Genomic DNA, 17,137 nt, shown 5'->3' with positions numbered 1-17,137 from the left:
AGGAGCCTGGGCAACCCTTTGGATCCAAGCCTGGAAATCTTGTATCAAAAACCTGGAATTCACTGGGCCCCTCTGCCCTGGGAATGCCACTTGGTCCTTGGAGATTTGGAGATAGAAGCTTTGGCCAGCTAGTGGGCACCCCCAGTGCAGAAGAACCCCATCTCGTTTAGGTCTCCCTAGGAGGGCAGTTGGTTTGGTGACCCTTGTCCTGGTCTTGTCAGGTCTTAATTTTCTCCTGTCTAATGGGAATACCTTGTGTGCCCTGCTCACCTCTTAGGGAGGATCTCTATGGGAAAGCCTTGTGCAAATGGGAGGGAAATAGAGAATGATAGTGTATTCCTAGGAGAATCTCGGAGCTGTCACTTCTGGAGGTCCCTTTCCTGTAGGGCAGGGCCAGAGTGAGAGCCTGTAGTGCCTTGGTGTTCACGGATGGGTTGAGGGAGCAGCCTACTGCACTGGACAAGCACCGCCAGAGTGATGTTTGAGTCTTTAATGGCAGATGGGGTGCCGAGTGCCCTGGGAAGGTTATGGGGCCCATGCAGGGGATGTCAGCTGAAGCTGGAGGAAGCTGATCCCACTGTCTCAGAAACACAGGCAGAGCAGCCTTCATCTCTGCATGTGGATCTGAGTTGGGTACGAGGGACATGGACAGGGCCCACCGGGTGGGGAGGACTGACCTGGCCCTAGGCTGCGTGTCTTACTTGGGTGAGAGGATAGACACCATGCAAACTATTGCACAAGGGACAGTGACTCAGGCTGGCTGCATGTGACAGGACCATGGAGGGGAGCAAGGTCAGGCATCAAGGTAGCCCAGTACTCAGGCCTGCACTGGAGGCCATTCTGAGGCTTGGCTGCTCCCTGGCCACAGGAGTGGGTGGGCTAGAGGTGCCTGCTCACCTCTGTCCCACAGCCTTGATCCCACCCCTCTCTATGTGTCACTCCACATGGAGGGTGGTCGCAATCCTGTTCAAGTGAGGTGATTTTGGCTGAGAATGAGAGATGTTGGGAACAGCCGCCCCATCTGCCCTTAGCAGCTCTGAATCACAGGATCACTGCCCACCCCCATCTGGTTCACTGCTGGCTACAGGGAGCTATAGGACCCAGCCCTGCCCAAACCAGACGGCCAGGGGACGCCCCCCCCACCGACCCCCAGAATGTATCCATTGGGAAGGTCTTCCCTGACCTGGCCATCCCATATTCCCAGCCCTTCCTGCCTCTCACCTGGCAGCCTGCAGGGCCACCCTGCTCACCTCCCCCGGGGAGATATGCACAGCACACTTCTCCAGCCCGTTTCGGTCTCCTGGGGCTCTGAGCAGGGGGCGGGGCCCTTGGGTCTTCAGTCCATTCTCCCCGCCTGCCCAGCCTGAGAGTCTGAGCATCCCCTTGTAGCCCTGGCTTATCTCCGTAAACATGTTGGTGGCTTCATGCGAGCAAGCGTGCTAGAACTGTCTCCACCTGCTCCCCATTGCCAGTCACAGAATGCCCCCTCCTCCCTAGCCAGCTCCATTCCAGGACTGCTGGAACATCTGGGTTCTTAGTGGTTACAACTCCAGGTAACACTGTTCTGGGGAGCTGGCCCCTAGGAGTGGGGAGAAGTGGGATTCATGACTCGGGGGTCAGGCAGCCTGCGAGGCTGGGGCTCTCTTCTGCCCACACCCCTGCCCATTCTGACCGATAGCCAAAGCCCCGCCAGGGACAGGCAATAGTGCAGGTCACAGTCCTGTGGCCAGTGCCACTGCTGTCACCCAGCAGCCCTGGAGCGGCAGCCTCAACAGAGGCGGGCTCCAGAGCCCCGGTGTATCCTGGACCGTACTCTCAGACCTTCTGTTCTGGGCAGCTCAGCTATCCCCCACACACACCCCCGCCCACCTGTCTGGTCCCCTCTGAGCATCTCCCTCAGCTCAGGGCCACCCTGGGAATCCAGGCACCAAGTCAGGGACAGAGCCTTCCAGCTCCTGCCAGCCCTTCCCCTCGCAGCTGCGCGGCTGCTCTTCCACCCTCGGCACTGCTGACCACCGGGGCACCTGAGGCTGGCGCGCCAACTGACTGCCACTCTTGCCGCCCCTGACTTCTTACTCCCCCACTTGCCCACACCCCCTGGCGGGGGGGGGGCTCCCAGGTCCTGTGCCAGTGTCCCCCAGTCCCCTGGGCTCACCTCGGTGGCGCTGTCTCCTCAGCAGAGGCACTGCAGTGTGGGAACTGTCCCGAAGAGCCGGTTCTCAGCTGAAACAAAGAGGTGGGGGAGGAAGAGGGGGGCAGCAGGCGAGGGAGAGGGTGAGTGAGCCGACGAAGGAGTGGAGACTGGAGGGGGAAGAGAGAATTGAGAGGATGAGAGAGACGACATGAGGGGAGGGGAGGGGAAGCCTGCCCGCCACCGCCCCGCTAGCAGCAGGAGGGATGGAAGCTGACCCTGGGGACTGAGGGGCCAAGAAGGGAGGGAAGAGGAAGTGGGGAGGGGTGGAGGAGGTGAGGGGCCAGCACTATAGAAGAGAGACTGTTGGAGGGGTGGGCGGGGAGCTGAGGGGTTGCTGGTGGTGAGGGGCACAGGCAGGAGGGGCAGTGTTAGAGGAGGGATGTTAGGCAGGCTGCTCTGGGCTGGGGTGTCCCATACCAGGCTCTGTTCTCAGGGGAAGCCAGAAGGACTTTGGGCAAAAGGCTGCTCGCAACGGGGAATGGCAGGGAGAGGTGCGGAGCTGGTGGGCTGGCTGGGAGGATGAGGGTCAGTGACAAATGCTGGGAAGAACAAAGGTGGCTGAGTGCAGGAATTGGCCCCCGCTGACCCCTTGCGTGCCTGGGTCTCTAGTGTATGCCCCTGCTGCCTCTTGAATGAAGTGCAGGTCTGCTGGGGGGAGGGGAACATCCTGGGGTGGGGTACGGAGAGGAGCTGGGCTGTGGGGGAGGAGGGTGTCCCCTTCTTTCCTTGAGAACTGGGAGTATGGGGTTGGGGGGCACACACTTTGCTCACACCTGGACCAAGGCTGGTAGCTTTTGGGGGAGGGAATGGTTCATAGTGCAGGGTCTGTCCTTTGGTTGGAGTCCAAAGCCCTCCAAGAGCACATGGGGCCACAGACAGGGACTGGGAGGAGTCAGGGCAGGAAGGAGGCTGCAGGCTGCTAATAGGGGTGCAGAGAACAGAGGCCTCCCGTTCCACTCCACACCCGGCCAGCCAGCCAGGGATGCAACCCTAATGAAGGGGGCAGTCATTTTCCTGTGGCTGCTGTCCTCTTGGGGGGCTCCAGAGAGTGTGTGCTGGAGGTGGCCATGGGTGGGCAGGCAGGTGCCTGGGACAGAGCATCCTCTCAGGATGCTCTGAGGCTAGAAGCTCCAGCTGCCCTTCCACACCTGCTGGCCAAGGGACAGGTCCTCTTCTTGTCCCATCTTGGATGCTCCTCACGGAGGTGCCAGAGCAGTGGGAGCTGGTGGACAGGGGTTGGAGGCACATTCCTGCAGCTGGGAGACAGCCTCATAGGCCCACCCTGCTTTAAAAGGTAGGAGCTGGAGATCCCTTAGGCTCTTGCTTCACTGAGCTCCTGTTACCTCTTCCAGGAAGCCCTCCTAGCACTGCTCTCCCCAGCACATCCATTCAGACCACTACCATGGCATTAGATGTTTGCTGTGAGAAACGAAAGAAATTAACTTCATGTCCTCCTTCTGTTATTTTAATTTTTATTTAGAAATAATTTCAAATCCACAGAAGAGTTATCAGACTAAGAATGCTACATCCATGGACTTCCATCGACTTTCTAGGGTTTGTGGTCAATTATTGTTCACACTCAGCTGCTCCCTTGCTTTATATTTTTAAGTTACTTAAAATAAAAATCTTAAGCAGAGATATATTTCTTTTTATTGGAAGGGCAGATACACAGAGAAGGAGAGACAGAGGAAACGATCTTCCATCTATTGGTTCACTCCCCAAGGGGCTGCCAACGGCCAGAACTGAACTGATCCAAGTCAGGAGCCAGGAGCTTCTTCTGGGTCTCCCACATGGGTGTAGGGACCCAAGGCTTTGGGTCATCCTTGACTGCTCTCCTAGACCACAGGCAGGGAGCTGGAAGGGAAGTGGAGTATCCGGGACACAAACCAGCACCCATATGGGATCCTGGTGCATGCAAGGTGAGAACTTCAGCCATTAGGCTACATGTGGGCCCTGAAATTACTTTGAAAACATACATATATAATTTATTTGGCATTGTGCTGCCGCATGTTAAGCTACCACATGCAGTGCCAGCACCCCACACCAGAGTACCAGATCAAGTCCCAGCTGTTCCACCTTCAACCCAGCTCCCTGTTAATACACCCAGGAGCAAGCAGGTAACAGCCACCATATTGGGCCCTCTCACCCTTATGGTTCCTGGCTTTGGCCTGGGTCAGCTCCAGCCATTACAACCAATGGGTGAATGATCTTTCTCTCTGTCACCCTCCCTCTCTGCTCTCTGTCTTCTCACTTTCTCTCCTTCTCCTCTCTCTTTGTCTCTCTCTCCATTGCTCTGCCTGTCAGATAAATGTCATTACAAATAAATAAAAATGAAATTTGAGAGGAAAAGAGCAAGATCTCCTATCTGCTGGTTCACTGTCCAAATGGCTGCAGTGGTCAGAGCCAAGAGTCAGGAACTCAGTTCAGGCCTCCCACATGGGCAGAAGAGATGCAAGTACTTGAGTCATCACCTCTGCCTCTCAGGGTCTGCACTCGTGGCAAGCTGAAGTGAGGAGTCTGAGCTGAGTACAAGCTGGGCCCTGAACTCCGGGCACAGCCTCTGAAGGGACACAGGTGCCCCAACTATTATGCTAATGCTGCTCCTCCTTTGGCTGTGTTCATTTATCTCTCCCACCTTGCCTCCGCCCAGCTCCTATGTGTGTGTGTGTGTTTGTGGGTATATATATATATATATATCCTCCTTGTCCCCCAGCCATTTGGTAAGTTGTCGACATTTGAAAGGATGGCTTTCTGTCCCTCTCTGGTGTCAGTTCAGGGGAGCCCAGACCCTGCGGTGTGGAGAAAGGAGAACCTGGGACAGGCAGTAAATGAATAGATGGCATCTTTGCAGGGATGGGGGTTGGTTGGAGGGGGTTGACACCTGAGGGCTGGCCCAGTACACTCAGGGAATTGGGCTCCTTTGTGTAGGGCCTGTGACTTTAGAAAGCCATTGAGCACCTGGGAGGGGGATGGTGGCCCAGCAGCATGAGCATGTGGAGTTTGACGGGTGTGGAGCTGCAGCTTATGTCTGTGGGGATGGCGGCAGGCAGGCGGGGTTGCCACACTGCGGTACCTGGACGCTCTCTGGAGACTGGCACCCAGGGGTGTGAGAACACACGGCAGTAGGCCCAAGGCCTCACCCTCCTGCCTGGGAGGCCCTCCCCACAACCCCAGACAGGAGGGGATAGGAATGGGGTGCTTGTTGCCTCCTAGGTAGCTGCTGTGCTCTGCTTACAGAGGGCAGGAGAGGGATTTCTGGCCCCAGTGGGGGTTACCTGCTGGTCCCCACTGCTGGACTGGTGTGCCTTCTGTACGCACAGTGATTCCACATGGGTAGGAGTCTCCCCTGGTTGCATGTAGCTCTCTTACTCCTCCGAACTGCCACTCTAAGGGTCATGGCTAAAAGGGTTGGCCTTTAGAAGCTCACCCCCTAGAAGATGACCAGCTGCTCTGATGATGTCCTCTCTTTTCAGTAAAGGGCTCCTCTTCCAGGAAGCCCTCCAGATTGCCTCAGAACATTCCATCTCAAAACTCACATTCCCTTCCTGGGAATGCCAATCCCATTGGTTCTCTTGTTGGTTCCCCCAGGAACCAGGACTAGAATCAATCATCAGGTTTTCAGGCTGGGCTGGTAACTGGCATCTCGTGGAGGAATACCAATGGCTGGACATTGGGTTCTTCTGACATAAGGCATTTTTTTTTTAAGATTTATTTATTTATTTTTTATTGGGAAGGTGGATATACAGAGAGGAGGAGAGACAGAGAGGAAGATCTTCCATCTGATGTTATACTCCCCAAGTGACCGCAACGGCCGGTGCTGCGCCGATCCAAAGCCAGGAACCAGGAAACTCTTCCAGGTCTCCCACGCAGGTGCAGGGTCCCAAAGCCTTGGGCCATCCTTGACTGCTTTCCCAGGCCACAAGCAGGGAGCTGGATGGGAAGTGGAGCTGCCGGGATTAGAACTGGCGCCCATATGGGATCCCGGGGTATTCAAGGCGAGGACTTTAGCCGCTAGGCCACGCCGCTGGGTCCTCTTTTTTTTTTTTTTTTTTTTTTTTTTTAAAGATTTATTTATTTCAATAGGAAAGGCAGATACACAAAAAGGAGGAGAGACAGAGAGGAAGATCTTCCATTTGCTGGTTCACTCACCAAGTTGCCACAATGGCTGGAACTAAGCCAATCTGAAACCAGGAGCCTGGAGCTTCTTCAGGTTTGCCATGAGGGTGCAGGGCCCCAAGACTTTGGGTCATCCTCGACTGCTTTCCCAGGCCACAAGCAGGGAGCTGGATGGGAAGTGGAGCTGCCAGGATTAGAACCGGCGCCCATATGGGATCCCAGTGTATGCAAAGCAAGGACTTTTTAAGGTTACTGCGCCGGGCCTGCAAGTCATGTTTAAAAGCCCATAGACTTAAGGGCAACTGAGCTGTGGGGACAGCACAAGGCCCCACGTCGAGGGACAAGAGGTTTATTTAAGACCACCAGCCTATTGGAGGGAAGGCAGGCTATTGACTGTGGATCTCTAGCTACTTGGTCAACACGGCGCTGCCTCCCTCGGAGCCCTGGCCTGCTGGTCTACAACTGTGGCCCACGACCTTGCATGAGCCATTCAGGAGACCTCAGGGAGGGAGGGCCCCCTGCACTCCTGTGAAAGCTGAGGGAACACTGGCCTCCTTGCCTCATGCCCATCCCCCCCAAAGAGACTTCAACCAATTAGCACGTACAGTATTTACTTAATTAGGGTAATGACATAATTAGTGTAACTTGGGCTCCATCACATGGCTTCAACATGCAATTAGGAGCTGTCAGCGGGAGGCGACATTGTGAAAATGCTCATTCAATTTTGGTTCCAGCGTGGAGGCTGTGGCAGCTGCCTCTGCTGAGGAGGGAGATGGGCTGGTGGTAGGCAATGGGGCGATGTGTGTGTGTGTGTGTGTACGCGCGGTTCCTGGGCTGGGGAGCAGGGATGCCTGATTGCGTCTACCCCCATCCTGTGCAAGCATTGCTGGCCTCAATCCCAACCCCAGAGAATGGTGGCCGCTGTAGTGTGGTCAGGGTGGCTGAGAGCAGGGACCACCTAAGCACCATGGGCCCTCATACCCCAGTGTTCTCTGCCTGAGTGGCCTCTCTACAGTCAGGCCCAGCACCATCAGCCCTAGGGAGGGCGCCTGCACTGGATTGAGGAGGGCGGCTGCCTCTGAGACCCCAAACCATCCCAAGACCATCCAAAGCCTTTTTCAGGGTGAATCTGGTAGCTTTCGGAGGGCAGGGAGGAAGGAGGGTGCAGGTGAGGAAATAAGGCCAGTGGCTCGCCTGGGAAGTAAATCTGCTGCTGCTGAGGTCAGCCCCTAAGCCCTCTGCCCTGCCTGCCTGGGCACCTGGCCTGACTGTCTCAGAGCCCTTGGGACATGGGAGCCCCCTGCCCTCCCTCCAAAGTTCATCCTCAGGGCAGCAGTCACCCTTTCTGTGTCACCCCAATGCACAGATGAGCACCCCACCATCTTGCTTCTACCTCCACAACCACCCAGGGGGAGTCCCTTGTAGCATCAAACCTGCACCTCTTAGTAGGGCAAACAGAAGGAGCAGCTAGGCCTAGCAGAGGGAAGAGTCGAGTCCCAACCATCAGCCATGGTCCTTGCAGGTGGGTGACTGCCATGCTGAGCAGCCACATGTCTGGCCACTCTGAGTGTGGGCTCCAGGCAGAGGCTTGGCACAAGTGCGGTGGTGAGGGAGTCTGCCCCAGGCTGCCTGTCAAGAGCCAGGGAATCTGGTTAGAAGGGCAGGGGCCTGCTCCCCAGCAGGTGTAGGACCTGTAACCCCAGGGTTCCTGAGCTGCTGGACAGGGTGTGGGGAGCTTGGGGAACATGGAAGGAATTCCTGCGGGCATTCAGGAATCTGGCAGACAGCATGGTGGCGGCCATAGTCACCCTGTCTGATTGTTCCCATGTGGGTAACAGGGACCCAAGTGCTGGGTCACCTGCTGCCTACCAGGGTGTGCACTGGGAGGAAACTGGAGTTAGAAGCAGAACCAAGACTTGATCTCAGATACTCAGATATAGGATATGGGCAACCAAGCGGTGACTTAAGTACTGTGCCAGACACTCGTCCCCAAACTTGGCTTTTCTCAGCTGAGACCCACAGTGGGGCAGAAGCTGCACTAGTAGAAACCCAGGAGACCAACTGTCCAGGTGATCCTCTGCTTACCCTTAGCTGGCAGGTACAGGAGGGCCAGGCCCATCCTGGGGCACCCTGCTGTGGCTTACAGGAGCCTGTTTCCTCTGTCACCCTAGCTGGCTATGGGTCCTCAGGCAGGGCCCTGACCTCTGTGGGCATCAGCTTCCCGAGTGAGTATAGGTCGGGGGGTGACCCTCTGAGTGCCTGTCTTGTCCTGCTGCGTTCTTTGGATGCAGTGGTCAACCAGATCACGTGGTCAGCAGAATCAGATGTGGTTTCAGCTTCAGGTTTGGCAGGGCAGTCAGAAGGATGAGGGAGGTGGGGAAGCTGCTGTTCCTGCAGCCGATGCTGCCCCTGGTCCCTGTCTCTTCCCCACGCCCCAGGCTCTCAGGCCTTTGGTAATGCAGACAGGTATCATTGCTGAGTGTTCCTTCTGCAGGACAAGGAGGTGGCTGCCATCGCCACCAGACCATCCTCTGGGTCCAGCATGTCTCTGTGCCAAGCACATTAGGGGATAATTAAGTAAAAATAGGCCTTCCGACCAGTGTAGCTCATTAAGGCCTAATTAAGTTAATTAGTTCCAGGTGTGGATGGCGAGGCTTAAGTGAGGCGGCGGCTGTTGTTTGCTGTAATTGCATTTTCGCATCAGCAGTGGTGGTGACGGTAATGGCGTGGCACAGGCAGCAGCTTCCTGCGAGGCCTGGAAGCCTGCCAGGGTGTTCAGGAGGCTGCTGGCAGAGCTGGGAGGGTTGGGAGGAGGAGGAGGAGCAAGCCAGGACCACCCATGAAGAACAGTGTACTGGAGGCTGAGGGTCTCCCAGGCACTTCACACTTGCTGGCCTGGCTCTCTGCGCGAGAGGTGTTGGGATTGAGGTGTACAGAGCCATGGAGAGACATCCTTGGTGCTGCTCCCAACATGAGCTAGACTGCCTCTGGGCCCTCCGAGGTGCCCAGGCGGGAAGACTGTGAGACTCACACTCCATCTCCCCCTGTTTGGCTTGGGTCCCTGACTCCTGTCCCTTCTGGCAGGTGCCTGGACTTCAGAGATGTTCCCTCTTTGTGATTCTGGGTAGGGGTGGGGACCACATAGTCCCCCAGAGCCCACTTTTGCTGAGAACTGGTCTGGATGACAGCTCTCCTGGCCGTACTCACACTCTGTTCACTTACTCAGCAGTCCCTCCCAGGCAGCCGGGCTGGGCTGGGGTCTAAGCTGGATAGACAGCCCTGCAGAGCCTTTGGTGTCTCCATGGAGGCAAGCACAGGCATGCCTCTGGCCACATGACTTTGCTATTGCAGTGGACGCCCAGAGTGCTCCTGTGAGGACAGATGTCCACACATAGTGGCTCTGATGTGAGCAACGAAGAAGCAGGGCTTGTGTGGGCAGTATATGGGGATGCCAAGGGGGAAGCCAGAGGGAACAACCTTGGGAGTGGGGTTGGACTCTGAAACATCCTCACAGCTCAGAACAGTGCAGGCCCAGGGGATGCAAAATATGGGGTACTTCCTGCAAGTCTCGTGTGGCCCCTGTCCTCTGACCCAGAAGGCTTGGAATTCTCAAGATGAACATTCAGAGGGGCAGTCCCTCCTGGAAATGGGGCAATGGGGACAGTTCTAGACTCCGTCCTTCAACTGTTACCTAGAAAATGCTGTCTCCTCTGCAGCCTTTAGGGCTGTGGTGGGGCCAAGATTGGCAGCTGAGGGACTCATCCACTGTTGCTGTTCCAGTGCGTGAATGACAGGTACCCATGTGGCCTCTCCAGCCAGGCCTCTCGTGGTGGGAGCTCCCACTTGTAGGCTTGGCCCATTACCAACAAGTTTTGGTTTCTGAACCCAAGTTTGGCTTGCATAATCTTCCGCCTCAGAATGGCCTCATCCTCACCTCCTACTGTCATCCCCTCTGCCAAGACAGCTTAGCCTCTCTGTGCGTTGGTGCCCCTGCTTTAGGGAAGCTGATGGTGTAGCCATTGTTTTACTGGACTGATGTGAAGATGGAGCAACAGCATGTGGCTAAGCCCGGGCTACATGCTGGTTTCTCAGTACCTGACCCCTAGCCTGGAGGAACAGTCACTGCAGAGGTGGACACTGTCCTGCTTGTGGCATGGGCGGCCCATGGCTCTAATTTTAGCCCAGGCTTCATCACTGCCTGTTGGCTGCAGATGACAGGTCCTGCCACAGCCTTCACACATCCAGATGCAGGGCAGTGAATCTCTTGGGATGGCAGAGCTGCACAACATGCAAGTTTGCTCTGCTTGTGTCGGGTCCACTCTGCCCAGCATTCACTCCAACTCAGCCCTGCCTGATGGGTGCCCTGCATCCCAAATTCAGGGTAGTGGCTGAGATGGAGTGGATCCAGGCCCAATGGGAGGAGGTGTCTGGCAGCAGACCCACTGGTGTTCAAGAGGTCGTCCCCAGATGTCCTGGAGGGTGGCAGGCCCCGTAGAAGCAGATGGCTGTCTGGGGTGCCTTAAGCTTCTCCTATGAATCTGTTGTGCAGTAAGTCTGGGGCCTGCAGGAGCTCCTGGTCCACTGGCTGGATCAGGTGAGCCATCCAGGAAGGAAGGACAAAAGGTGCCCTTGCTGCCTGTCTCTGCAGCTGCCCTGCTGCCCTCCTGTGCCTCTCAGGAAACTCTCCTCCAAAGCAGCCAAGTCTCCAACACTCAGGGTGTCCCTATTGCATATCTTGAGCTCCTCTCAAGGCAATCCTTGGGGTTTAAGAAAGTACTGGGCCGGGTCCGGCGGCGTGGCCTAGTGGCTAAAGTCCTCGCCTTGAATGCCCCGGGATCCCATATGGGTGCCGGTTCTAATCCCGGCAGCTCCACTTCACGTCCAGCTCCCTGCTTGTGGCCTGGGAAAGCAGTCGAGAACGGCCCAATGCTTTGGGACCCTGCACCCGCGTGGGAGACCTGGAAGAGGTTCCTGGTTCCTGGCATCGGATCGGCACAGCACCGGCCCGTTGCGGCTCACTTGGGGAGTGTAACATCGGATGGAAGATCTTCCTCTCTGTCTCTCCTTCTTTCTGTATATCCAGCTTTCCAATAATAATAAAATCTTAAAAAAAAAAAAAAGAAAGTACTGGGCCTTTACCCCAACTCCTGCCAACCTGGGACCCCCAATTTCTGAGGGCAGAGTCAGAACAGTGAGGCAACCGGTCATTCAGGAAAGGCTAGATCACAAGGATGGGCCCAGGAGGTGCAGGGTAAGTGCAGTCCGGGAGCCAGCCTGGTGCTGAGGGGCCTCACTTTCTTCTCTCTGCTGTGGGAAGTGACTGTTTCTAGACACTCCTGTTCTCCACATGCTGGGCCTCTGTGAGGGCCTGTCCCAAGGTCTCCCAGGCTCCTCTGTGGAGGGACATCAGGGGAGGGGCAGCGGTTGGCCTCCGTCAAGCTGACCCTGACACTTGCTCACTGTTTCTCTCTTGGGCCGTGTCCTTTTGCCTCTCAGAGACGCAGTAGACCAGGCAGAGGAGGGTGGCTCCTAGCTCTATCCACATATGGGAGGATGGTGGGACAGGAGGGCCTGGATCCTGGGTTGCTCCGAGTCAACAAGCCCAGCCCTGAGGAGGAGGTGGCCAGCAACCGGTCCAGCTTGGCCTTTTTGTGTTCTGTTCTCTCAGCCATGCCCTGTGCACCCCCTACCTCAGGTTCACAGTTCCTCCCCAGCTGAGTGTGTCTTAAAGCCCCCTTCTCTCTAACCCCCAATTATGGCTGGTCACAAAAGCTGGACCGTGACCAGACAAAGGGACAGGGATGAAAGTGCTGGTTGTCATGGCAACCTTGCAGGGCTGCTGGGACCCAAGGGAGGGGCCTGGCTGTGTGCCTATGCCCCGCATCCTGATGACCTCTGAGCATGAGCCAGGGTGGCCCAGAGACCCACAGGGATCCCCCTCCTGCTTTGGACCCACCAGAGCTGGGTAACAATGACAACTGCACCCCCCATGGGCAGCACCTGCTCCCTGGGCCTCCCCTGGGAACCCTATTATTCTGCACCTGCTGGCTCCCCACTCCTGCTCCCCCCGCCCCAGCACCCCCCCCCACTGCCCCAAGGCACTCCCTGCTTATCCCCAGTCCCAACTGCCTGCTCTGAGACCCAGACAGGAGAGGCTGTGGAACCAGGAAGGGGTGTCCAGGGAAGTCTGGGCAGGGCTTAGAGGGTCCAGCTGCAAGCTAGCTGCACCTGACCAACAACATATGCTTACAAGGGTCTCTGCTTCAGGGCCTCAGTCTCTTCTCTTATAAAATGGGGGTAGCCGTTCCCACTCTTACAACCTCCAGGAGGGAGTTTCATCCTGCTTGGAGGAGATCAGAGGCCAGGCTGTCTCCAGAGGGTGGCAGGAACCCGCTGTCTCCTAGGGCTCACACTGGCAGAAAGCTGGATGGAAAGCAGTAGTAGGACTCAATTCCAGGCACTGATATGTTATGCGGGTATCCCAGGCAGTGGCTTAACCCACTGTGCCACACAATGCTCACCTCTGGGCCAGATTCCTAAATGGTCTGTTGGCCCAGGTATATTGGGGAAAGAGGAGGACTCAGGGATAGAGAAACATGACAGAAAGTGATGGTAACCAGAGAATGGCCTGGGTTTCCCTGATTTCCCACAGTCCCATGCTTTTATTAATGGATATGGCAACTCCATATCTGGCTTGTGGGGCAGGACTCCCTGCAGGCGCTCTGATATCCCACCACCACTAGAGGGTGGCATGGAGTAGCATCAAGGATGGGAGAAGCAGGAAGCTTTTTTGTTTAAGATTTATTTATTTTTATTGGAAATTCAGATATACAGAGAGGAGGAGAGACAGAGAGGAAGATCTTCCGTCTGCTGATTCACTCCGCAAGTGGCCGCCAACAGCCAGAACTGAACCGATCCAAAGCCAGGAGCTAGAAGCTTCTTTTAGGTTTCCCATGCAGGTGCAGGGTTCCAAGGCTTTGGGTCATCTTGGACTGCTTTCCCAGGCCTCAAGCAGGGAGCTGGATGGGAAGAGGAGCCTTTGGGATTAGAACCAACACCCATATGGGATCCTGGCACGTGCAAGGCAAGGACTTTAACCACCAGGCTATTGTGCCGGGCCCACAGATTCCCTCTTTAAAAACATATATTTATGTATTTTTATTTGAGAGGTAAGGAAGGAGGGAGGAGAGAGTTCCCATCTGCTGAGTCGCTCCATGAGTGTCCAGGGGCCATGAATGCAGTGAGTCTTCCATTTGTGTGTCAGGGACTCAACCACCTGATTCATCAGCTGCTACCTCCCAGGGTGCACATTAGCAGTAAACTGGAATTTGCACTCTAATACGGGATGCAGGGAGCCCAGCTGGTGTCGTCACTGCTAAGGCATTTTGCATACTTAGGCCTGGAAAGTCTCAATTTTGAACAAGCAATCCCATCCTGTATGACCTGCCAGGAGTTGCTTACATGTTTGTCTCCCTGAGGTCCAGTGAGGGCATTGCTTTTGCCAGGAATGGGTGGATCTGGGAACAGGTACACACTCTGAGCAAGTGACCCTTGTGTGGTATCAGGCAAGGTCTGTAGTCTCTGTTGTGCAGTAGGAAAACAGCCTTTGCCTGCTGAGTGGCTGGTAGAACCTGGGTCTCCCCGCCCCTGCACCCCTGTCCTCAAAAGCTGGGACCCTGTTCCCAGGCAGGCTCCCAAGCTGTGGGGTCAGGGAGGAGTGGGAAGGAAGATGTAAGGGTGCAGTTCTGGGCAACTGGGCTGGCACCATCCCTAGGCAGTAGACATGCTGTGTCTCCTGGGTGTTTCCTTGGACTCCTGTTGGATCGATGCACTGCCAAGGCTGCTGGGAAAAGCCACCCCACCCTTCAGCTGAGGGACATGTTGGTCACCTACTGAATGGAGCTGACTGGGGTCTTCTGGGCCCAGAAGGCAATGCGAGTGTTCTCTGGGCTCAGGCATTCAGGGAGGGCTTCTGCAGGAGGAGTAGCCTGATTAAAACTTGTAGGGAAAAAAAAAAAACCTAGAGGGAAGAGATTTTAGTAGAGAGAGTGCATAGGAGTGAGGAGGGATGATGGATGTGGAATGGTTGGGGAGGTAAGATCGGGTAAGAGTGTCATGACCCACGGTCCCTAATTCTCCAGTCCGTTTCTGTTTCATCCCAAGCTTGGAGCTCTCCAGGTCCCTTGACTATCAAGGTGACCGTGGGTTGGGGAGAATTAATTTGTCTCTATTTTTTATTCATCAAAGAAATAAATATGCTGGTCATAGCTGCTGAAGCCAGCTGGCTGATGGCAGGGAGGGAGGACTGGGGAGGGTGTGTCTTAGACTTTGCCCAGCCTCCCCTCCCCAATACCCTCAGGCCTGCAGTTAAGTTTCTCTTGGCAGCAGCTCTGGGTCTAGAAAACAGGAGGCAGACCCCAGGGTCCAGGAGACAGGCCAGGGGCAGGTGGGGAGCGGGTGGCTCCAGCCCCATGGTCCGACTGCCTGTCATTGTCCGTTCAGGCTGGCCAGCCACATGGAGGGCCCACTCTGCCACTCGCTCACTCGGGCTTTCATCCTGCAGCCAGTGAAGCGTTGCTCCTTGTTGAGTGCTGCCAGCAGGCAGGCCTGCAAGGTGGCGCCTGGGGCTGCTATGCCCCCAGACCTCAGACCCAAAAGGCCTCAAGCCCCAGCTTCCAGGCCAACAGGGTCTTCCTTAGTTAAGACGGGCTGAGAGAAACAGAATCCACACCCCTCCTCCGGCCCTGCAACATTTGCAGAAGCCCAATCTCCTTGTTTTTACAAAAGCAGCCTGTCCTGGGCAGAAGACCACCCTCCCACCAGAGCAGGGAGAGCTGTTGGGGAGGGGCAGGGAGAGGGTTGGGGAAGAGGGCACAGCACCAGCCTCCAAGGCATGGCAGGGAGATCAAATCCTGACCCCATGTTTGGTTGTGAGAGAAGATGGGACCCTGCAAAGCGGTACCTGTGAACTGGGGAAAGCGATGGGGGCAGGGACTGGCTGAAAGCATCACCTCCTCAGCCCGCACCTGTGGAGGAGCAAGCTGAAACTCGGAGTTCTGTGAGAAAAGCAGCATGCTATGGCCCCTCCCCGCCACTCTCCAAACTGGGGAGAAAACAGCGGTGGCCGTGGTCTGGTAGTTAGGGGATGAGTGACTCTGTGAGCTGGGCCTCCTCAGAGTGGACCTTTCTGCTGTGACCCGTCCATCTGTCCGGCAGCCGTGGTGCCTGTGATGTCACCAACCTGCTGTGTTGCTTGGCAACTTCCCAGGATTAGCACTCTGCCCCTCTCATCCCTGACGTCCCACCATGGGCTGATGTTGCCGTGGCAACCTGGACGGGCTTTTTGGACAGCTGTACCCAGTGTGGGAAGTGCCAGGCAAAAGCAGCGATTCAGGTACCTCCGAACAGACCAGGGTAGGTGCACAGCCTGGCCCCGGACCCAGGGTGGAGACAGACCTCCCTCAGTAGTGCTGGAGTCAGGGTGTCTGTGCCCTCAAGGATCAGGGGCCGCCTCTTACCCCAACACTCCTCCTTTTCCTCCTAAGGGTTGTTGAATTACTGCTATGTGAACACTGACAACAAAACAGACACAGTTGTGCCATGGGATCAGGATCAGTTGGACCGTGGCAGGTCCTGAAGGAGGAGTAGGAGTTGGTGAGGCAGATTTTCTGGATGGAAGAAGGAAGCAAAGCCCATCACTGTCTCCAGGCACAACTTAGACTTTACTTTTGGTTTCGACTTGATCAAAGTCAAAACTGGGGGGGAGGGGCACTGGATATGCAGTTAGTTTGCATGGGCCACCATCACCCTATGGTGGACTGCCTGGGTTTGAGTTCCCTTGGACTGGGAGATTCTAGACTGTCCAGCCTGCCTCTGGAATGGATATTTCAGGGCATTGCAGGATTTTATTTTCAATATTTATTTGAAAGGCAGAGTCACAGTTAAGGTTGACTGAGATCTATCTTCCATTCCGTTGTTTACTCCAAATAGCCACAATAACCAAGACTGGGTCAGGCCAAAGCAGAAGCCAGGAACTCCATCTGGGTCTCCTATGTGGGTGGCAGGGACCCAAGGTACATTAATGGGAGACTGGATGGGAAGTGGATGAAACAGCTCCCTAACTGGAGATGTTACAGGGCTTTTTGGACAGCTGTACCCAGTGTGGGAAGTGCCAGGAGATGTTACAGGGTTTGCAACCACCTCTGTTCATTGCTTTCTTCCCTCTGAGCTGGCTCGATCTTTAGCTCAGGTTTTTGCAAGAATGCATTTCCCTTTCCTGTTTTTCTATTAATACCTCAGTCTTAAATAATTGGGATGCTGGTTTAATTGCCAGACTGAACTTGTATCTCGGTTTGTGAATGTAGTCTGCACCTGAAAGCAAGTATCTCTGGTGTATCTTAACTCTGGTTTGTGAGTTTTGGTTCATACGTCCAAACGATGTCTTATGGTGTGAACAAGATCTAGTTCAATTCTGAACATTCAAGTGTCAAATCCATGCCTGAGGACAAACCAGATTACTAAAATGTGGAATAGAATTAGACATCAAGCCCTACTGACACCCACACACTAACTTGCCTCATTACATCTCAATTTCCCCATCTGTGAAATGGGGGGGCATTTGTAAAGATTTATTTGAAAGCAGAGAAGGAGGTAGAGCTCTCCCATCTGCTGTTGGCACAGTGTCCAGATGGCTGTAGCCAAGGCTGGTTCAGGCTGAAGCCAGGAGCCAGGAACTCAATCTGGTTTCCCATGTAGGTATGGGGACCCAAGCAGTTGGACCAGTGCCTTCTCAGCCAGGCCGCTTAGCAGGGAGCTGGATAGAAAGTG

Source organism: Ochotona princeps, chromosome 21, assembly GCF_030435755.1.
Source record: "Ochotona princeps isolate mOchPri1 chromosome 21, mOchPri1.hap1, whole genome shotgun sequence".
Classification (NCBI taxonomy): domain Eukaryota; kingdom Metazoa; phylum Chordata; class Mammalia; order Lagomorpha; family Ochotonidae; genus Ochotona; species Ochotona princeps.
Note: the sequence above shows the minus strand (reverse complement) of the source record.